Source organism: Ammodytes marinus, assembly GCF_949987685.1.
Source record: "Ammodytes marinus genome assembly, chromosome: 17".
Classification (NCBI taxonomy): Eukaryota; Metazoa; Chordata; class Actinopteri; order Uranoscopiformes; family Ammodytidae; genus Ammodytes; species Ammodytes marinus.
In genome coordinates, this window is record NC_137221.1 from 28,339,413 (window position 1) to 28,363,892 (window position 24,480).

The window sequence follows — 24,480 nt, forward strand, 5'->3', positions numbered from 1 at the left end:
TGCAATGTTTGGCATCCTGAGTTCAGCTTGGCAAGCTGTGAAACACTCTTGAAAACCATTTGGAAAAAAAGTTTGGGCAAAATTTTCCTTTTTGGTGGAAGATTATATTTTGAGAGGAACATTTTTTGTAACATAGGAAGAATTTTTTTACGATTTTTTTTTTCTGAAGGAAGAATTTTTTTGAGGTGACCGTTGTGGGGAACTTTTTTTTTTCAATGGCATGAAAACTGCTATCGAAACGTTCTTCTTATTGCAATGTTTGGCATCCTGAGTTCAGCTTGGCAAGCTGTGAAACACTCTTGAAAACCATTTGGAAAAAAAGTTTGGGAAAATTTTCCTTTTTGGTGGAAGATTATATTTTGAGAGGAACATTTTTTTTAACATAGGAAGAATTTTTTTACGATTTTTTTTTTCTGAAGGAAGAATTTTTTTGAGGTGACTGTTGTGGTGAACTTTTTTTTTTTTCAATGGCATATGAAAACTGCTACCGAAATGTTCTTCTTATTGCAATGTTTGGCATCCTGAGTTCAGCTTGGCAAGCTGTGAAACACTCTTGAAAACCATTTGGAAAAAAAGTTTGGGCAAAATTTTCCTTTTTGGTGGAAGATTATATTTTGAGAGGAACATTTTTTTTAACATAGGAAGAATTTTTTTACGATTTTTTTTTTCTGAAGGAAGAATTTTTTTGAGGTGACTGTTGTGGGGAACTTTTTTTTTTCAATGGCATATGAAAACTGCTATCGAAACGTTCTTCTTATTGCAATGTTTGGCATCCTGAGTTCAGCTTGGCAAGCTGTGAAACACTCTTGAAAACCATTTGGAAAAAAAGTTTGGGCAAAATTTTCCTTTTTGGTGGAAGATTATATTTTGAGAGGAACATTTTTTTTAACATAGGAAGAATTTTTTTACGATTTTTTTTTTCTGAAGGAAGAATTTTTTTGAGGTGACTGTTGTGGTGAACTTTTTTTTTTTTCAATGGCATATGAAAACTGCTACCGAAATGTTCTTCTTATTGCAATGTTTGGCATCCTGAGTTCAGCTTGGCAAGCTGTGAAACACTCTTGAAAACCATTTGGAAAAAAAGTTTGGGCAAAATTTTCATTTTTGGTGGAAGATTATATTTTGAGACGAAGATTTTTTTTAACATAGGAAGAATTTTTTTACGAATTTTTTTTTTCTGAAAGAAGAATTTTTTTGAGGTGACTGTTGTGGGGAACTTTTTTTTTTCAATGGCATATGAAAACTGCTACCGAAACGTTCTTCTTATTGCAATGTTTGGAATCCTGAGTTCAGCTTGGCAAGCTGTGAAATACTCTTGAAAACCATTTGGAAAAAAAGTTTGAGCAAAATTTTTCTTTTTGGTGGAAGACTATATTTTGAGACGAAGATTTTTTTTAACATAGGAAGAATTTTTTTTACGAATTTTTTTTTTTCTGAAGGAAGAATTTTTTTGAGGTGACTGTTGTGGGGAACTTTTTTTTTTCAATGGCATATGAAAACTGCTATCGAAACGTTCTTCTTATTGCAATGTTTGGCATCCTGAGTTCAGCTTGGCAAGCTGTGAAACACTCTTGAAAACCATTTGGAAAAAAAGTTTGGGCAAAATTTTCCTTTTTGGTGGAAGATTATATTTTGAGAGGAACATTTTTTGTAACATAAGAAGAATTTTTTTACGATTTTTTTTTTCTGAAGGAAGAATTTTTTTGAGGTGACTGTTGTGGGGAACTTTTTTTTTTCAATGGCATATGAAAACTGCTATCGAAACGTTCTTCTTATTGCAATGTTTGGCATCCTGAGTTCAGCTTGGCAAGCTGTGAAACACTCTTGAAAACCATTTGGAAAAAAAGTTTGGGCAAAATTTTCCTTTTTGGTGGAAGATTATATTTTGAGAGGAACATTTTTTGTAACATAGGAAGAATTTTTTTACGATTTTTTTTTTCTGAAGGAAGAATTTTTTTGAGGTGACCGTTGTGGGGAACTTTTTTTTTTCAATGGCATGAAAACTGCTATCGAAACGTTCTTCTTATTGCAATGTTTGGCATCCTGAGTTCAGCTTGGCAAGCTGTGAAACATTCTTGAAAACCATTTGGAAAAAAAGTTTGGGAAAATTTTCCTTTTTGGTGGAAGATTATATTTTGAGAGGAACATTTTTTTTAACATAGGAAGAATTTTTTTACGATTTTTTTTTTCTGAAGGAAGAATTTTTTTGAGGTGACTGTTGTGGTGAACTTTTTTTTTTTTCAATGGCATATGAAAACTGCTACCGAAATGTTCTTCTTATTGCAATGTTTGGCATCCTGAGTTCAGCTTGGCAAGCTGTGAAACACTCTTGAAAACCATTTGGAAAAAAAGTTTGGGCAAAATTTTCCTTTTTGGTGGAAGATTATATTTTGAGAGGAACATTTTTTTTAACATAGGAAGAATTTTTTTACGATTTTTTTTTTCTGAAGGAAGAATTTTTTTGAGGTGACTGTTGTGGGGAACTTTTTTTTTTCAATGGCATATGAAAACTGCTATCGAAACGTTCTTCTTATTGCAATGTTTGGCATCCTGAGTTCAGCTTGGCAAGCTGTGAAACACTCTTGAAAACCATTTGGAAAAAAAGTTTGGGCAAAATTTTCCTTTTTGGTGGAAGATTATATTTTGAGAGGAACATTTTTTTTAACATAGGAAGAATTTTTTTACGATTTTTTTTTTCTGAAGGAAGAATTTTTTTGAGGTGACTGTTGTGGTGAACTTTTTTTTTTTTCAATGGCATATGAAAACTGCTACCGAAATGTTCTTCTTATTGCAATGTTTGGCATCCTGAGTTCAGCTTGGCAAGCTGTGAAACACTCTTGAAAACCATTTGGAAAAAAAGTTTGGGCAAAATTTTCATTTTTGGTGGAAGATTATATTTTGAGAGGAACATTTTTTTTAACATAGGAAGAATTTTTTTACGATTCTTTTTTTTCTGAAGGAAGAATTTTTTTGAGGTGACTGTTGTGAACTTTTTTTTTTTCAATGGCATATGAAAACTGCTACCGAAATGTTCTTCTTATTGCAATGTTTGGCATCCTGAGTTCAGCTTGGCATATGTTTTCTTAATATTTCAATACAAACACTATGTACAACTTGTTTGGCATCCTGAGTTCAGCTTGGCAATCTGTGAAAGACTTGAAAACCATTTGGAAAAAAAGTTTGGGCAAAATTTTTCTTTTTGGTGGAAGATTATATTTTGAGAGGAAGATTTTTTTTAACATAGGAAGAATTTTTTTACGATTTTTTTTTTCTGAAGGAAGAATTTTTTTGAAGTGACTGTTCTGGGGAACTTTTTTTTTTCAATGGCATATTTGTTCTTAATATTTCAATACAAACACTATGTACAACTTGTTTGGCATCCAGAGTTCAGCTTGGCAAGCTGTGAAAGACTCTTGAAAACCATTTGGAAAAAAAGTTAGAGGAAAATTTTCTTTTTGGTGGAATACTATATTTTGAGAGGAACATTTTTTTAACATAGGAAGAATTTTTTTACGATTTTTTTTTTCTGAAGGAAGAATTTTTTTGATGTGACTGTGTAGGGAACTTTTTTTTTTCAAAGGCAAATGAAAACTGCTTCCAAAATGTTCTTAATATTTCAATACAAACACTATGTACAACTTGTTTGGCATCCTGAGTTCAGCTTGGAAAGCTGTGAAAGACTCTTGAAAACAATTTGGAAAAAAAGTTTGAGCAAAATTTTTATTTTTGGTGGAAGATTATATTTTGAGAGGAAGATTTTTTTTAACAAAGGAAGAATTTTTTTTACGAATTTTTTTTTTTTTCAAGGATGAATTTTTTTGAGGTGACTGTTGTGGGGAACTTTTTTCTTTTCAATGGCATATGTGTTCTTAATATTTCAATACAAACACTATATACAACTTGTTTGGCATCCTGAGTTCAGCTTGGCAATCTGTGAAAGACTCTTGAAAACCATTTGGAAAAAAAGTTTGGGCAAAATTTTTCTTTTTGGTGGAAGATTACATTTTGAGAGGAAGATTTTTTTTAACATAGGAAGAATTTTTTAACGAATTTTTTTTTTCTGAAGGAAGAATTTTTTTGAGATGAATGTTGTGGGGAACTTTTTTTTTTCAAAGGCAAATGAAAAATGCTTCCAAAAAGTTCTTAAAATTTCAATACAAACACTATGTACAAGTGTACAAGTGTTTCAATTTCACTGAAAGCTGATGATAAAATTGACTTAAGATTTCAATGCAAATACTATATATAACTAGTTTAGCATGCTGAGTTCTGCTTGGCAAGCCATGAAAGACTCTTGAAAACCATTTGGAACAAAAGTTACAGCACATTTGAACAAAGTTGAAAATTAGCCTTATTTCAGTGAGAGCTGCAGAAAGAAGCAATAAAATTTCACTGAAAGCTGATGATAAAATTGACTTAATATTTCAATGCAAATACTATATATAACTAGTTTAGCATGCTGAGTTCTGCTTGGCAAGCCATGAAAGACTCTTGAAAACCATTTGGAACAAAAGTTACAGCACATTTGAACAAAGTTGAAAATTAGCCTTATTTCAGTGAGAGCTGCAGAAAGAAGCAATAAAATTTCACTGAAAGCTGATGATAAAATTGACTTAATATTTCAATGCAAATACTATATATAACTAGTTTAGCATGCTGAGTTCTGCTTGGCAAGCCATGAAAGACTCTTGAAAACCATTTGGAACAAAAGTTACAGCACATTTGAACAAAGTTGAAAATTAGCCTTATTTCAGTGAGAGCTGCAGAAAGAAGCAATAAAATTTCACTGAAAGCTGATGATAAAATTGACTTGAGATTTCAATGCAAATACTATATATAACTAGTTAAGCATGCTGAGTTCTGCTTGGCAAGCCATGAAAGACTCTTTAAAACCATTTGGAACAAAAGTTACAGCACATTTGAACAAAGTTGAAAATTAGCCTTATTTCAGTGAGAGCTGCAGAAAGAAGCAATAAAATTTCACTGAAAGCTGATGATAAAATGTGCTTAATATTTCAATGCAAATACTATATATAACTAGTTTAGCATGCTGAGTTCTGCTTGGCAAGCCATGAAAGACTCTTGAAAACCATTTGGAACAAAAGTTACAGCACATTTGAACAAAGTTGAAAATTAGCATTATTTCAGTGAGAGCTGCAGAAAGAAGCAATAAAATTTCACTGAAAGCTGATGATAAAATTGACTTAAGATTTCAATGCAAATACTATATATAACTAGTTTAGCATGCTGAGTTCTGCTTGGCAAGCCATGAAAGACTCTTGAAAACCATTTGGAACAAAAGTTACAGCACATTTGAACAAAGTTGAAAATTAGCCTTATTTCAGTGAGAGCTGCAGAAAGAAGCAATAAAATTTCACTGAAAGCTGATGATAAAATTGACTTGAGATTTCAATGCAAATACTATATATAACTAGTTAAGCATGCTGAGTTCTGCTTGGCAAGCCATGAAAGACTCTTTAAAACCATTTGGAACAAAAGTTACAGCACATTTGAACAAAGTTGAAAATTAGCCTTATTTCAGTGAGAGCTGCAGAAAGAAGCAATAAAATTTCACTGAAAGCTGATGATAAAATGTCCTTAATATTTCAATGCAAATACTATATATAACTAGTTTAGCATGCTGAGTTCTGCTTGGCAAGCCATGAAAAACTCTTTAAAACCATTTGGAACAAAAGTTACAGCACATTTGAACAAAGTTGAAAATTAGCCTTATTTCAGTGAGAGCTGCAGAAAGAAGCAATACAATTTCACTGAAAGCTGATGATAAAATTGACTTGAGATTTCAATGCAAATACTATATATAACTAGTTTAGCATGCTGAGTTCTGCTTGGCAAGCCATGAAAGACTCTTTAAAACCATTTGGAACAAAAGTTACAGCACATTTGAACAAAGTTGAAAATTAGCCTTATTTCAGTGAGAGCTGCAGAAAGAAGCAATAAAATTTCACTGAAAGCTGATGGTAAAATTGACTTAAGATTTCAATGCAAATATTATATATAACTAGTTTAGCATGCTGAGTTCTGCTTGGCAAGCCATGAAAGACTCTTGAAAACCATTTGGAACAAAAGTTACAGCACATTTGAACAAAGTTGAAAATTAGCCTTATTTCAGTGAGAGCTGCAGAAAGAAGCAATAAAATTTCACTGAAAGCTGATGATAAAATTGACTTGAGATTTCAATGCAAATACTATATATAACTAGTTAAGCATGCTGAGTTCTGCTTGGCAAGCCATGAAAGACTCTTTAAAACCATTTGGAACAAAAGTTACAGCACATTTGAACAAAGTTGAAAATTAGCCTTATTTCAGTGAGAGCTGCAGAAAGAAGCAATAAAATTTCACTGAAAGCTGATGATAAAATGTCCTTAATATTTCAATGCAAATACTATATATAACTAGTTTAGCATGCTGAGTTCTGCTTGGCAAGCCATGAAAGACTCTTTAAAACCATTTGGAACAAAAGTTACAGCACATTTGAACAAAGTTGAAAATTAGCCTTATTTCAGTGAGAGCTGCAGAAAGAAGCAATAAAATTTCACTGAAAGCTGATGGTAAAATTGACTTAAGATTTCAATGCAAATATTATATATAACTAGTTTAGCATGCTGAGTTCTGCTTGGCAAGCCATGAAAGACTCTTGAAAACCATTTGGAACAAAAGTTACAGCACATTTGAACAAAGTTGAAAATTAGCCTTATTTCAGTGAGAGCTGCAGAAAGAAGCAATAAAATTTCACTGAAAGCTGATGATAAAATTGACTTGAGATTTCAATGCAAATACTATATATAACTAGTTAAGCATGCTGAGTTCTGCTTGGCAAGCCATGAAAGACTCTTTAAAACCATTTGGAACAAAAGTTACAGCACATTTGAACAAAGTTGAAAATTAGCCTTATTTCAGTGAGAGCTGCAGAAAGAAGCAATAAAATTTCACTGAAAGCTGATGATAAAATGTCCTTAATATTTCAATGCAAATACTATATATAACTAGTTTAGCATGCTGAGTTCTGCTTGGCAAGCCATGAAAAACTCTTTAAAACCATTTGGAACAAAAGTTACAGCACATTTGAACAAAGTTGAAAATTAGCCTTATTTCAGTGAGAGCTGCAGAAAGAAGCAATAAAATTTCACTGAAAGCTGATGATAAAATTGACTTGAGATTTCAATGCAAATACTATATATAACTAGTTTAGCATGCTGAGTTCTGCTTGGCAAGCCATGAAAGACTCTTTAAAACCATTTGGAACAAAAGTTACAGCACATTTGAACAAAGTTGAAAATTAGCCTTATTTCAGTGAGAGCTGCAGAAAGAAGCAATAAAATTTCACTGAAAGCTGATGGTAAAATTGACTTAAGATTTCAATGCAAATATTATATATAACTAGTTTAGCATGCTGAGTTCTGCTTGGCAAGCCATGAAAGACTCTTGAAAACCATTTGGAACAAAAGTTACAGCACATTTGAACAAAGTTGAAAATTAGGCTTATTTCAGTGAGAGCTGCAGAAAGAAGCAATAAAATTTCACTGAAAGCTGATGATAAAATTGACTTAAGATTTCAATGCAAATACTATATATAACTAGTTTAGCATGCTGAGTTCTGCTTGGCAAGCCATGAAAGACTCTTGAAAACCATTTGGAACAAAAGTTACAGCACATTTGAACAAAGTTGAAAATTAGCCTTATTTCAGTGAGAGCTGCAGAAAGAAGCAATAAAATTTCACTGAAAGCTGAAAAAAAGTTTGAGCAAAATTTTTCTTTTTGGTGGAAGATTATATTTTGAGAGGAAGATTTCTTTTATCACAGGAAGATTTTTTTTATCGACATTGGTTTTTTTTGGAGGAAGAATTTTTTTTCGGTTGACAGTGGGGATTCTTTTTTTGAAGGCAAATGAAAACTGCTTCTGAAATCTGCTTTATATTTCAATGCAAATAATTGAAAGTACAACTTGTTTGGAATCCTGAGTTCAGCTTGGCAAGCTGTGAAATACTCTTGAAAACCATTTGGAAAAAAAGTTTGAGCAAAATTTTTCTTTTTGGTGGAAGACTATATTTTGAGACGAAGATTTTTTTTAACATAGGAAGAATTTTTTTTACGAATTTTTTTTTTCTGAAGGAAGAATTTTTTTGAGGTGACTGTTGTGGGGAACTTTTTTTTTTCAATGGCATATGAAAACTGCTATCGAAACGTTCTTCTTATTGCAATGTTTGGCATCCTGAGTTCAGCTTGGCAAGCTGTGAAACACTCTTGAAAACCATTTGGAAAAAAAGTTTGGGCAAAATTTTCCTTTTTGGTGGAAGATTATATTTTGAGAGGAACATTTTTTTTAACATAGGAAGAATTTTTTTACGATTTTTTTTTTCTGAAGGAAGAATTTTTTTGAGGTGACTGTTGTGAACTTTTTTTTTTTTCAATGGGATATGAAAACTGCTACCGAAATGTTCTTCTTATTGCAATTTTTGGCATCCTGAGTTCAGCTTGGCAAGCTGTGAAACACTCTTGAAAACCATTTGGAAAAAAAGTTTGGGCAAAATTTTCCTTTTGGTGGAAGATTATATTTTGAGAGGAAGATTTTTTTTAACATAGGAAGAATTTTTTTACGAATTTTTTTTTTCTGAAAGAAGAATTTTTTTGAGGTGACTGTTGTGGGGAACTTTTTTTTTTCAATGGCATATGAAAACTGCTACCGAAACGTTCTTCTTATTGCAATGTTTGGAATCCTGAGTTCAGCTTGGCAAGCTGTGAAATACTCTTGAAAACCATTTGGAAAAAAAGTTTGAGCAAAATTTTAATTTTTGGTGGAAGACTATATTTTGGGACGAAGATTTTTTTTAACATAGGAAGAATTTTTTTTTACGAATTTTTTTTTTTCTGAAGGAAGAATTTTTTTGAGGTGACTGTTGTGGGGAACTTTTTTTTTTCAATGGCATATGAAAACTGCTATCGAAACGTTCTTCTTATTGCAATGTTTGGCATCCTGAGTTCAGCTTGGCAAGCTGTGAAACACTCTTGAAAACCATTTGGAAAAAAAGTTTTGGCAAAATTTTCCTTTTTGGTGGAAGATTATATTTTGAGAGGAACATTTTTTTTAACATAGGAAGAATTTTTTTACGATTTTTTTTTTCTGAAGGAAGAATTTTTTTGAGGTGACTGTTGTGGTGAACTTTTTTTTTTTTCAATGGCATATGAAAACTGCTACCGAAATGTTCTTCTTATTGCAATGTTTGGCATCCTGAGTTCAGCTTGGCAAGCTGTGAAACACTCTTGAAAACCATTTGGAAAAAAAGTTTGGGCAAAATTTTCCTTTTTGGTGGAAGATTATATTTTGAGAGGAACATTTTTTTAACATAGGAAGAATTTTTTTACGATTTTTTTTTTCTGAAGGAAGAATTTTTTTGAGGTGACTGTTGTGGTGAACTTTTTTTTTTTTCAATGGCATATGAAAACTGCTACCGAAATGTTCTTCTTATGGCAATGTTTGGCATCCTGAGTTCAGGGGCCTGTTTCAGGTAGCTGGTTTTACATACTCTGGGTTTAACCCTGCGCTCTGAGTTGGTAAACTCAGAGCGCAGGGTTGATAAGCAACTCTGGGTTTTCGGTTTCAGAACAGTGGATCAGCGTTGGGTTAATCAACTCTGAGCGTGTTCACTCTGGGTGGAGCGTGTGCATAAAAGCCATTGTCAATGGATCGCTGATAACATGATTCACCATGGAAACAGAAGAAACAAATGATTGATCCTCCCACTTCTCCACTTCTCAAAAAAGAAAAAAAGAAATCTCCGCTCCTCCCACTAGAGTTAGAAATATTAACGAATGAGCTTATGGTAGCCTATGGAGAAGAATTAACGGGATATTGTCTCATAACTCTGATCTAATCTCCTCGGCAATTCAGAAAAAAAAACAGCAAACATTTTTTGTCAAGAGAATAATTTCGCTTCCGTATGAGAAGCCATAGTCTATTTTAAAAAGTTACGCATATCAGCTGTAAAGTAATAAAGCTGGCGCGGCACAGCATTGCTGCTGACAGTGTTTTATATTTGCTGTATAATATGTTGGCAAGCTATAGTCTAATAGCCTACTGTGCAGCAAACAGAACAGACTGTCGCTTCTTTTAAATGGGGAGTGAAAGACATTAACGTCAAGAGGTGACAGTTTCCATTGAAGAGCCTGATTGATTTATTACCAGATCCATTTTCCTCAAGTGATCACAGTTTACATTATTATATCATTTTTATATTCATATTAGGCTATTTAACGAGGCTCGTCTGTGACTTTAGGATCGCAGAAGTGAACTGTAACGATCGCGTGCAGCCGCAGCGTTACGTTAATCCACCTGACATAAATCTGTTCAGTGACACAGACGTTAAAAAACATACAATACAAATAGGTTTATTAATCTGAATGTAGAGCATGTCACGATGTGTAAGGTGGCCGCCTATATGAACGGACCGAGGGCTGAGAACAAGGCTACTGATCAGATAAATGATCGGTCAAACGTAAAATCATCAGGAAATGATAAAAACATCCCGATGGAGATTTCTAGAGAGTGATTTTGCTTCAAACTGTACAGAGACGCGTGTGACAGTGACACTCTTTCTTCAGTCGGAGCTGCAGCGTAAAGTGAAAACAAACTCGGGTAGGTCTAACCACCTACCCAGCAGGTTAGACCCACGGCGTATGTTGCCGCAGTAACTGACTCTCGGTTGCACTGAACCTGCTACCTGAAACGGAAAACCCAGAGTTTCCACCAACTCAGAGCGAACAAACTCTGGGTTGCCTCAAAACCAGCTACATGAAACAGGCCCCAGCTTGGCAAGCTGTGAAACACTCTTGAAAACCATTTGGAAAAAAAGTTTGGGCAAAATTTTCCTTTTTGGTGGAAGATTATATTTTGAGACGAAGATTTTTTTTAACATAGGAAGAATTTTTTTACGAATTTTTTTTTTCTGAAAGAAGAATTTTTTTGAGGTGACTGTTGTGGGGAACTTTTTTTTTTCAATGGCATATGAAAACTGCTACCGAAACGTTCTTCTTATTGCAATGTTTGGAATCCTGAGTTCAGCTTGGCAAGCTGTGAAATACTCTTGAAAACCATTTGGAAAAAAAGTTTGAGCAAAATTTTTCTTTTTGGTGGAAGACTATATTTTGAGACGAAGATTTTTTTTAACATAGGAAGAATTTTTTTTACGAATTTTTTTTTTTCTGAAGGAAGAATTTTTTTGAGGTGACTGTTGTGGGGAACTTTTTTTTTTCAATGGCATATGAAAACTGCTATCGAAACGTTCTTCTTATTGCAATGTTTGGCATCCTGAGTTCAGCTTGGCAAGCTGTGAAACACTCTTGAAAACCATTTGGAAAAAAAGTTTGGGCAAAATTTTCCTTTTTGGTGGAAGATTATATTTTGAGAGGAACATTTTTTGTAACATAGGAAGAATTTTTTTACGATTTTTTTTTTCTGAAGGAAGAATTTTTTTGAGGTGACCGTTGTGGGGAACTTTTTTTTTTCAATGGCATGAAAACTGCTATCGAAACGTTCTTCTTATTGCAATGTTTGGCATCCTGAGTTCAGCTTGGCAAGCTGTGAAACACTCTTGAAAACCATTTGGAAAAAAAGTTTGGGAAAATTTTCCTTTTTGGTGGAAGATTATATTTTGAGAGGAAAATTTTTTTTAACATAGGAAGAATTTTTTTACGATTTTTTTTTTCTGAAGGAAGAATTTTTTTGAGGTGACTGTTGTGGTGAACTTTTTTTTTTTTCAATGGCATATGAAAACTGCTACCGAAATGTTCTTCTTATTGCAATGTTTGGCATCCTGAGTTCAGCTTGGCAAGCTGTGAAACACTCTTGAAAACCATTTGGAAAAAAAGTTTGGGCAAAATTTTCCTTTTTGGTGGAAGATTATATTTTGAGAGGAACATTTTTTTTAACATAGGAAGAATTTTTTTACGATTTTTTTTTTCTGAAGGAAGAATTTTTTTGAGGTGACTGCTGTGGGGAACTTTTTTTTTTCAATGGCATATGAAAACTGCTATCGAAACGTTCTTCTTATTGCAATGTTTGGCATCCTGAGTTCAGCTTGGCAAGCTGTGAAACACTCTTGAAAACCATTTGGAAAAAAAGTTTGGGCAAAATTTTCCTTTTTGGTGGAAGATTATATTTTGAGAGGAACATTTTTTTTAACATAGGAAGAATTTTTTTACGATTTTTTTTTTCTGAAGGAAGAATTTTTTTGAGGTGACTGTTGTGGTGAACTTTTTTTTTTTTCAATGGCATATGAAAACTGCTACCGAAATGTTCTTCTTATTGCAATGTTTGGCATCCTGAGTTCAGCTTGGCAAGCTGTGAAACACTCTTGAAAACCATTTGGAAAAAAAGTTTGGGCAAAATTTTCATTTTTGGTGGAAGATTATATTTTGAGAGGAACATTTTTTTTAACATAGGAAGAATTTTTTTACGATTCTTTTTTTTCTGAAGGAAGAATTTTTTTGAGGTGACTGTTGTGAACTTTTTTTTTTTCATTGGCATATGAAAACTGCTACCGAAATGTTCTTCTTATTGCAATGTTTGGCATCCTGAGTTCAGCTTGGCATATGTTTTCTTAATATTTCAATACAAACACTATGTACAACTTGTTTGGCATCCTGAGTTCAGTTTGGCAATCTGTGAAAGACTTGAAAACCATTTGGAAAAAAAGTTTGGGCAACATTTTTCTTTTTGGTGGAAGATTACATTTTGAGAGGAAGATTTTTCTTAACATAGGAAGAATTTTTTTACGATTTTTTTTTTCTGAAGGAAGAATTTTTTTGAAGTGACTGTTGTGGGGAACTTTTTTTTTTCAATGGCATATTTGTTCTTAATATTTCAATACAAACACTATGTACAACTTGTTTGGCATCCAGAGTTCAGCTTGGCAAGCTGTGAAAGACTCTTGAAAACCATTTGGAACAAAAGTTACAGCACATTTGAACAAAGTTGAAAATTAGCTTTATTTCAGTGAGAGCTGCAGAAAGAAGCAATAAAATTTCACTGAAAGCTGATGATAAAATTGACTTAATATTTCAATGCAAATACTATATATAACTAGTTTAGCATGCTGAGTTCTGCTTGGCAAGCCATGAAAGACTCTTGAAAACCATTTGGAACAAAAGTTACAGCACATTTGAACAAAGTTGAAAATTAGCCTTATTTCAGTGAGAGCTGCAGAAAGAAGCAATAAAATTTCACTGAAAGCTGATGATAAAATGTGCTTAATATTTCAATGCAAATACTATATATAACTAGTTTAGCATGCTGAGTTCTGCTTGGCAAGCCATGAAAGACTCTTGAAAACCATTTGGAACAAAAGTTACAGCACATTTGAACAAAGTTGAAAATTAGCCTTATTTCAGTGAGAGCTGCAGAAAGAAGCAATAAAATTTCACTGAAAGCTGATGATAAAATTGACTTAAGATTTCAATGCAAATACTATATATAACTAGTTTAGCATGCTGAGTTCTGCTTGGCAAGCCATGAAAGACTCTTGAAAACCATTTGGAACAAAAGTTACAGCACATTTGAACAAAGTTGAAAATTAGCCTTATTTCAGTGAGAGCTGCAGAAAGAAGCAATAAAATTTCACTGAAAGCTGATGATGAAATTGACTTAAGATTTCAATGCAAATACTATATATAACTAGTTTAGCATGCTGAGTTCTGCTTGGCAAGCCATGAAAGACTCTTTAAAACCATTTGGAACAAAAGTTACAGCACATTTGAACAAAGTTGAAAATTAGCCTTATTTCAGTGAGAGCTGCAGAAAGAAGCAATAAAACTTCACTGAAAGCTGAAAAAAAGTTTGAGCAAAATTTTTCTTTTTGTTGGAAGATTATATTTTGAGAGGAAGATTTCTTTTATCACAGGAAGATTTTTTTTATCGACATTTGTTCTTTTTGGAGGAAGAATTTTTTTCGGTTGACAGTGGGAATTCTTTTTTTGAAGGCAAATTTAAACTGCTTCTGAAATCTGTTTTATATTTCAATGCAAATAATTGAAAGTACAACTTGTTTGGAATCCTGAGTTCAGCTTGGCAAGCTGTGAAATACTCTTGAAAACCATTTGGAAAAAAAGTTTGAGCAAAATTTTTCTTTTTGGTGGAAGATTATATTTTGAGACGAAGATTTTTTTTAACATAGGAAGAATTTTTTTTTTTCTGAAGGAAGAATTTTTTTGAGGTGACTGTTGTGGGGAACTTTTTTTTTTCAATGGCATATGAAAACTGCTATCGAAACGTTCTTCTTATTGCAATGTTTGGCATCCTTAGTTCAGCTTGGCAAGCTGTGAAACACTTGAAAACCATTTGGAAAAAAAGTTTGGGCAAAATTTTCCTTTTTGGTGGAAGATTATATTTTGAGAGGAACATTTTTTTTAACATAGGAAGAATTTTTTTACGATTTTTTTTTTCTGAAGGAAGAATTTTTTTGAGGTGACTGTTGTGAACTTTTTTTTTTTCAATGGCATATGAAAACTGCTACCGAAATGTTCTTCTTATTGCAATGTTTGGCATCCTGAGTTCAGCTTGGCAAGCTGTGAAACACTCTTGAAAACCATTTGGAAAAAAAGTTTGGGCAAAATTTTCCTTTTTGGTGGAAGATTATATTTTGAGAGGAACATTTTTTTTAACATAGGAAGAATTTTTTTACAATTTTTTTTTTCTGAAGGAAGAATTTTTTTGAGGTGACTGTTGTGGTGAACTTTTTTTTTTTTCAATGGCATATGAAAACTGCTACCGAAATGTTCTTCTTATTGCAATGTTTGGCATCCTGAGTTCAGCTTGGCAAGCTGTGAAACACTCTTGAAAACCATTTGGAAAAAAAGTTTGGGCAAAATTTTCCTTTTTGGTGGAAGATTATATTTTGAGATGAAGATTTTTTTTAACATAGGAAGAATTTTTTTACGAATTTTTTTGTTCTGAAGGAAGAATTTTTTTGAGGTGACTGTTGTGGGGAACTTTTTTTTTTCAATGGCATATGAAAACTGCTATCGAAACGTTCTTCTTATTGCAATGTTTGGAATCCTGAGTTCAGCTTGGCAAGCTGTGAAATACTCTTGAAAACCATTTGGAAAAAAAATTTTAGCAACATTTTTCTTTTTGGTGGAAGATTATATTTTGAGAGGAAGATTTTTTTTAACATAGGAAGAATTTTTTTACGATTTTTTTTTTTCTGAAGGAAGAATTTTTTTGAGGTGACTGTTGTGGTGAACTTTTTTTTTTTTTCAATGGCATATAAAAACTGCTACCGAAATGCTCATCTTTTTTTGCAATGTTTGAAATCCTGAGTTCAGCTTGCCAATCTGTGAAAGACTTGAAAACCATTTGGAAAAAAAGTTAGAGGAAATTTTTCTTTTTGGTGGAATACTATATTTTGAGAGGAACATTTTTTTAACATAGGAAGAATTTTTTTACGATTTTTTTTTTCTGAAGGAAGAATTTTTTTGATGTGACTGTTGTAGGGAACTTTTTTTTTTTCAAAGGCAAATGAAAACTGCTCCCAAAATGTTCTTAATATTTCAATACAAACACTATGTACAACTTGTTTGGCATCCTGAGTTCAGCTTGGAAAGCTGTGAAAGACTCTTGAAAACCATTTGGAAAAAAAGTTAGAGCAAAATTTTTCTTTTTGGTGGAAGATTATATTTTGAGAGGAAGATTTTTTTTAACAAAGGAAGAATTTTTTTTACGAATTTTTTTTTTTCTCAAGGATGAATTTTTTTGAGGTGACTGTTGTGGGGAACTTTTTTCTTTTCAATGGCATATGTGTTCTTAATATTTCAATACAAACACTATGTACAACTTGTTTGGCATCCTGAGTTCAGCTTGGCAATCTGTGAAAGACTCTTGAAAACCATTTGGAACAAAAGTTTGGGCAAAATTTTTCTTTTTGGTGGAAGATTACATTTTGAGAGGAAGATTTTTTTTAACATAGGAAGAATTTTTTTAAGATTTTTTTTTTCTGAAGGAAGAATTTTTTTGAGATGAATGTTGTGGGGAACTTTTTTTTTTCAAAGGCAAATGAAAAATGCTTCCAAAAAGTTCTTAATATTTCAATACAAACACTAGGTACAAGTGTACAAGTGTTTCAATTTCACTGAAAGCTGATGATAAAATTGACTTAAGATTTCAATGCAAATACTATATATAACTAGTTTAGCATGCTGAGTTCTGCTTGGCAAGCCATGAAAGACTCTTGAAAACCATTTGGAACAAAAGTTACAGCACATTTGAACAAAGTTGAAAATTAGCCTTATTTCAGTGAGAGCTGCAGAAAGAAGCAATAAAATTTCACTGAAAGCTGATGATAAAATTGACTTAAGATTTCAATGCAAATACTATATATAACTAGTTTAGCATGCTGAGTTCTGCTTGGCAAGCCATGAAAGACTCTTGAAAACCATTTGGAACAAGAGTTACAGCACATTTGAACAAAGTTGAAAATTAGCCTTATTTCAGTGAGAGCTGCAGAAAGAAGCAATAAAATTTCACTGAAAGCTGATGATAAAATTGACTTAATATTTCAATGCAAATACTATATATAACTAGTTTAGCATGCTGAGTTCTGCTTGGCAAGCCATGAAAGACTCTTGAAAACCATTTGGAACAAAAGTTACAGCACATTTGAACAAAGTTGAAAATTAGCCTTATTTCAGTGAGAGCTGCAGAAAGATGCAATACAATTTCACTGAAAGCTGATGATAAAATTGACTTAAGATTTTAATGCAAATACTATATATAACTAGTTTAGCATGCTGAGTTCTGCTTGGCAAGCCATGAAAGACTCTTGAAAACCATTTGGAACAAGAGTTACAGCACATTTGAACAAAGTTGAAAATTAGCCTTATATCAGTGAGAGCCGCAGAAAGAAGCAATAAAATTTCACTGAAAGCTGATGATAAAATTGACTTAAGATTTCAATGCAAATACTATATATAACTAGTTTAGCATGCTGAGTTCTGCTTGGCAAGCCATGAAAGACTCTTGAAAACCATTTGGAACAAAAGTTACAGCACATTTGAACAAAGTTGAAAATTAGCCTTATTTCAGTGAGAGCTACAGAAAGAAGCAATAAAATTTCACTGAAAGCTGATGATAAAATTGACTTAATATTTCAATGCAAATACTATATATAACTAGTTTAGCATGCTGAGTTCTGCTTGGCAAGCCATGAAAGACTCTTGAAAACCATTTGGAACAAAAGTTACAGCACATTTGAACAAAGTTGAAAATTAGCCTTATTTCAGTGAGAGCTGCAGAAAGAAGCAATAAAATTTCACTGAAAGCTGATGATAAAATTGACTTAAGATTTCAATGCAAATACTATATATAACTAGTTTAGCATGCTGAGTTCTGCTTGGCAAGCCATGAAAGACTCTTGAAAACCATTTGGAACAAAAGTTACAGCACATTTGAACAAAGTTGAAAATTAGCCTTATTTCAGTGAGAGCTGCAGAAAGAAGCAATAAAATTTCACTGAAAGCTGAAAAAAAGTTTGAGCAAAATTTTTCTTTTTGGTGGAAGATTATATTTTGAGAGGAAGATTTCTTTTATCACAGGAAGATTTTTTTTATCGACATTGGTTTTTTTTGGAGCAAGAATTTTTTTTCGGTTGACAGTGGGAATTCTTTTTTTGAAGGCAAATGAAAACTGCTTCTGAAATCTGCTTTATATTTCAATGCAAATAATTGAAAGTACAACTTGTTTGGAATCCTGAGTTCAGCTTGGCAAGCTGTGAAATACTCTTGAAAACCATTTGGAAAAAAAGTTTGAGCAAAATTTTTCTTTTTGGTGGAAGACTATATTTTGAGACGAAGATTTTTTTTAACATAGGCAGGATTTTTTTTACGAATTTTTTTTTTCTGAAGGAAGAATTCTTTTGAGGTGACTGTTGTGGGGAACTTTTTTTTTTCAATGGCATATGAAAACTGCTACCGAAATGTTCTTCTTATTGCAATGTTTGGCATCCTGAGTTCAGCTTGGCAAGCTGTGAAACACTCTTGAAAACCATTTGGAAAAAAAGTTTGGGCAAAATTTTCCTTTTTGGTGGAAGATTATATTTTGAGAGGAAGATTTTTTTTAACATAGGAAGAATTTTTTTACGAATTTTTTTTTTTCTGATAGAAGAATTTCTTTGAGGTGACTGTTGTGGGGAACTTTTTTTTTTCAATGGCTTATGAAAACTGCTACCGAAACGTTCTTCTTATTGCAATGTTTGGAATCCTGAGTTCAGCTTGGCAAGCTGTGAAATACTCTTGAAAACCATTTGGAAAAAAAGTTTGAGCAAAATTTTTCTTTTTGGTGGAAGACTATATTTTGAGACGAAGATTTTTTTTAACATAGGAAGAATTTTTTTTACGAATTTTTTTTTTTCTGAAGGAAGAATTTTTTTGAGGTGACTGTTGTGGGGAACTTTTATTTTTCAATGGCATATGAAAACTGCTATCGAAACGTTCTTCTTATTGCAATGTTTGGCATCCTGAGTTCAGCTTGGCAAGCTGTGAAACACTCTTGAAAACCATTTGGAAAAAAAGTTTGGGCAAAATTTTCCTTTTTGATGGAAGATTATATTTTGAGAGGAACATTTTTTTTTTCTGAAGGAAGAATTTTTTTGAGGTGACTGTTGTGGTGAACTTTTTTTTTTTTCAATGGCATATGAAAACTGCGACCGAAATGTTCTTCTTATTGCAATGTTTGGCATCCTGAGTTCAGCTTGGCAAGCTGTGAAACACTCTTGAAAACCATTTGGAAAAAAAGTTTGGGCAAAATTTTCCTTTTTGGTGGAAGATTATATTTTGAGAGGAACATTTTTTTTAACATAGGAAGAATTTTTTTACGATTTTTTTTTTCTGAAGGAAGAATTTTTTTGAGGTGACTGTTGTGGTGAACTTGTTTTTTTTTCAATGGCATATGAAAACTGCTACCGAAATGTTCTTCTTATTGCAATGTTTGGCATCCTGAGTTCAGCTTGGCAAGCTGTGAAACACTCTTGAAAACCATTTGGAAAAAAAGTTTGGGCAAAATTTTCCTTTTTGGTGGAAGATTATATTTTGAGATGAAGATTTTTTTTAACATAGGAAGAATTTTTTTACGAATTTTTTTTTTCTGAAGGAAGAATTTTTTTGAGGTGACTGTTGTGGGGAAATTTTTTTTTTCAATGGCATATGAAAACTGCTATCGAAACGTTCTTCTTATTGTAATGTTTGGAATCCTGAGTTCAGCTTGGCAAGCTGTGAAATACTCTTGAAAACCATTTGGAAAAAAAATTTTAGCAACATTTTTCTTTTTGGTGGAAGATTATATTTTGAGAAGAAGATTTTTTTTAACATAGGAAGAATTTTTTTACGATTTTTTTTTTTCTGAAGGAAGAATTTTTTTGAGGTGACTGTTGTGGTGAACTTTTTTTTTTTTTCAATGGCATATGAAAACTGCTACCGAAATGTTCTTCTTTTTTTGCAATGTTTGGCATCCTGAGTTCAGCTTGGCAAGCTGTGAAAGACTCTAGAAAACCATTTGGAAAAAAAATTTGAGCAAAATTTTTCTTTTTGGTGGAAGATTATATTTTGAGATGAAGATTTTTTTTAACATAGGAAGAATTTTTTTACGGATTTTTTTTTTTCCTGAAGGAAGAATTTTTTTGAGGTGACTGTTGTGGGGAACTTTTTTCTTTTCAATGGCATATGTTTTCTTAATATTTCAATACAAACAATATGTACAACTTGTTTGGCATCCTGAGTTCAGCTTGGCAATCTGTGAAAGACTTGAAAACCATTTGCAAAAAAAGTTTGGGCAAAATTTTTCTTTTTGGTGGAAGATTACATTTTGAGAGGAAGATTTTTTTTAACATAGGAAGAATTTTTTTACGATTTTTTTTTTCTGAAGGAAGAATTTTTTTGAAGTGACTGTTGTGGGGAACTTTTTTTTTTCAATGGCATATTTGTTCTTAATATTTCAATACAAACACTATGTACAACTTGTTTGGCATCCAGAGTTCAGCTTGGCAAGCTGTGAAAGACTCTTGAAAACCATTTGGAAAAAAAGTTAGAGGAAAATTTTCTTTTTGGTGCAATACTATATTTTGAGAGGAACATTTTTTTAACATAAGAAGAATTTTTTTACGATTTATTTTTTCTGAAGGAAGAATTTTTTTGATGTGACTGTTGTAGGGAACTTTTTTTTTTTTCAAAGGCAAATGAAAACTGCTTCCAAAATGTTCTTAATATTTCAATACAAACACTATGTACAACTTGTTTGGCATCCTAAGTTCAGCTTGGAAAGCTGTGAAAGACTCTTGAAAACCATTTGGAAAAAAAGTTTGAGCAAAATTTTTCTTTTTGGTGGAAGATTATATTTTGAGAGGAAGATTTTTTTTAACAAAGGAAGAATTTTTTTTACGAATTTTTTTTTTCTCAAGGATGAATTTTTTTGAGGTGACTGTTGTGGGGAACTTTTTTCTTTTCAATGGCATATGTGTTCTTAATATTTCAATACAAACACTATGTACAACTTGTTTGGCATCCTGAGTTCAGCTTGGCAATCTGTGAAAGACTCTTCAAAACCATTTGAAAAAAAAGTTTGGGCAAAATTTTTCTTTTTGGTGGAAGATTACATTTTGAGAGGAAGATTTTTTTTAACATAGGAAGAATTTTTTTACGAATTTTTTTTTTCTGAAGGAAGAATTTTTTTGAGATGAATGTTGTGGGGAACTTTTTTTTTTCAAGGGCAAATGAAAAATGCTTCCAAAAATTTCTTAATATTTCAATACAAACACTATGTACAAGTGTACAAGTGTTTCAATTTCACTGAAAGCTGATGATAAAATTGACTTAAGATTTCAATGCAAATACTATATATAACTAGTTTAGCATGCTGAGTTCTGCTTGGCAAGCCATGAAAGACTCTTGAAAACCATTTGGAACAAAAGTTACAGCACATTTGAACAAAGTTGAAAATTAGCCTTATTTCAGTGAGAGCTGCAGAAAGAAGCAATAAAATTTCACTGAAAGCTGATGATAAAATTGACTTAATATTTCAATGCAAATACTATATATAACTAGTTTAGCATGCTGAGTTCTGCTTGGCAAGCCATGAGAGACTCTTGAAAACCATTTAGAACAAAAGTTACAGCACATTTGAACAAAGTTGAAAATTAGCCTTATTTCAGTGAGAGCTGCAGAAAGAAGCAATAAAATTTCACTGAAAGCTGATGATAAAATTGACTTAATATTTCAATGCAAATACTATATATAACTAGTTTAGCATGCTGAGTTCTGCTTGGCAAGCCATGAAAGACTCTTGAAAACCATTTGGAACAAAAGTTACAGTACATTTGAACAAAGTTGAAAATTAGCCTTATTTCAGTGAGAGCTGCAAAAAGAAGCAATAAAATTTCACTGAAAGCTGATGATAAAATTGACTTAAGATTTCAATGCAAATACTATATATAACTAGTTTAGCATGCTGAGTTCTGCTTGGCAAGCCATGAAAGACTCTTGAAAACCATTTGGAACAAAAGTTACAGCACATTTGAACAAAGTTGAAAATTAGCCTTATTTCAGTGAGAGCTGCAGAAAGAAGCAATAAAATTTCACTGAAAGCTGATGATAAAATTGACTTAAGATTTCAATGCAAATACTATATATAACTAGTTTGGCATGCTGAGTTCTGCTTGGCAAGCCATGAAAGACTCTTGAAAACCATTTGGAACAAAAGTTACAGCACATTTGAACAAAGTTGAAAATTAGCCTTATTTCAGTGAGAGCTGCAGAAAGAAGCAATAAAATTTCACTGAAAGCTGATGATAAAATTGACTTAAGATTTCAATGCAAATACTATATATAACTAGTTTAGCATGCTGAGTTCTGCTTGGCAAGCCATGAAAGACTCTTGAAAACCATTTGGAACAAAAGTTACAGCACATTTGAACAAAGTTGAAAATTAGCCTTATTTCAGTGAGAGCTGCAGAAAGAAGCAATAAAATTTCACTGAGAGCTGATGATAAAATTGACTTAAGATTTCAATGCAAATACTATATATAACTAGTTTAGCATGCTGAGTTCTGCTTGGCAAGCCATGAAAGACTCTTGAAAACCATTTGGAACAAAAGTTACAGCACATTTGAACAAAGTTGAAAATTAGGCTTATTTCAGTGAGAGCTGCAGAAAGAAGCAATGAAATTTCACTGAAAGCTGATGATAAAATTGACTTAAGATTTCAATGCAAATACTATATATAACTAGTTTAGCATGCTGAGTTCTGCTTGGCAAGCCATGAAAGACTCTTGAAAACCATTTGGAACAAAAGTTACAGCACATTTGAACAAAGTTGAAAATTAGCCTTATTTCAGTGAGAGCTGCAGAAAGAAGCAATAAAATTTCACTGAAAGCTGATGATAAAATTGACTTAAGATTTCAATGCAAATACTATATATAACTAGTTTAGCATGCTGAGTTCTGCTTGGCAAGCCATGAAAGACTCTTGAAAACCATTTGGAACAAAAGTTACAGCACATTTGAACAAAGTTGAAAATTAGCCTTATTTCAGTGAGAGCTGCAGAAAGAAGCAATAAAATTTCACTGAAAGCTGATGATAAAATTGACTTAAGATTTCAATGCAAATACTATATATAACTAGTTTAGCATGCTGAGTTCTGCTTGGCAAGCCATGAAAGACTCTTGAAAACCATTTGGAACAAAAGTTACAGCACATTTGAACAAAGTTGAAAATTAGCCTTATTTCAGTGAGAGCTGCAGAAAGAAGCAATAAAATTTCACTGAGAGCTGATGATAAAATTGACTTAAGATTTCAATGCAAATACTATATATAACTAGTTTAGCATGCTGAGTTCTGCTTGGCAAGCCATGAAAGACTCTTGAAAACCATTTGGAACAAAAGTTACAGCACATTTGAACAAAGTTGAAAATTAGCCTTATTTCAGTGAGAGCTGCAGAAAGAAGCAATAAAATTTCACTGAAAGCTGATGATAAAATTGACTTTATTTCAATGCAAATACTATATATAACTAGTTTAGCATGCTGAGTTCTGCTTGGCAAGCCATGAAAGACTCTTGAAAACCATTTGGAACAAAAGTTACAGTACATTTGAACAAAGTTGAAAATTAGCCTTATTTCAGTGAGAGCTGCAAAAAGAAGCAATAAAATTTCACTGAAAGCTGATGATAAAATTGACTTAAGATTTCAATGCAAATACTATATATAACTAGTTTAGCATGCTGAGTTCTGCTTGGCAAGCCATGAAAGACTCTTGAAAACCATTTGGAACAAAAGTTACAGCACATTTGAACAAAGTTGAAAATTAGCCTTATTTCAGTGAGAGCTGCAGAAAGAAGCAATAAAATTTCACTGAAAGCTGAAAAAAAGTTTGAGCAAAATTTTTCTTTTTGGTGGAAGATTATATTTTGAGAGGAAGATTTCTTTTATCACAGGAAGATTTTTTAATCGACATTGATTTTTTTTGGAGGAAGAATTTTTTTTCGGTTGACAGTGGGAATTCTTTTTTTGAAGGCAAATGAAAACTGCTTCTGAAATCTGCTTTATATTTCAATGCAAATAATTGAAAGTACAACTTGTTTGGAATCCTGAGTTCAGCTTGGCAAGCTGTGAAATACTCTTGAAAACCATTTGGAAAAAAGTTTGAGCAAAATTTTTCTTTTTGGTGGAAGACTATATTTTGAGACGAAGATTTTTTTTAACATATGAAGAATTTTTTTTACGAATTTTTTTTTTTCTGAAGGAAGAATTTTTTTGAGGTGACTTTTGTGGGGAACTTTTTTTTTCCAATGGCATATGAAAACTGCTATCGAAACGTTCTTCTTATTGCAATGTTTGGCATCCTGAGTTCAGCTTGGCAAGCTTTGAAACACTCTTGAAAACCATTTGGAAAAAAAGTTTGGGCAAAATTTTCCTTTTTGGTGGAAGATTATATTTTGAGAGGAACATTTTTTTTAACATAGGAAGAATTTTTTTACGATTTTTTTTTTTCTGAAAGAAGAATTTTTTTGAGGTGACTGTTGTGGGGAACTTTTTTTTTTCAATGGCATATGAAAACTGCTACCGAAACGTTCTTCTTATTGCAATGTTTGGAATCCTGAGTTCAGCTTGGCAAGCTGTGAAATACTCTTGAAAACCATTTGGAAAAAAAGTTTGAGCAAAATTTTTCTTTTTGGTGGAAGACTATATTTTGAGACGAAGATTTTTTTTAACATAGGAAGAATTTTTTTTACGAATTTTTTTTTTTCTGAAGGAAGAATTTTTTTGAGGTGACTGTTGTGGGGAACTTTTTTTTTTCAATGGCATATGAAAACTGCTATCGAAACGTTCTTCTTATTGCAATGTTTGGCATCCTGAGTTCAGCTTGGCAAGCTGTGAAACACTCTTGAAAACCATTTGGAAAAAAAGTTTGGGCAAAATTTTCCT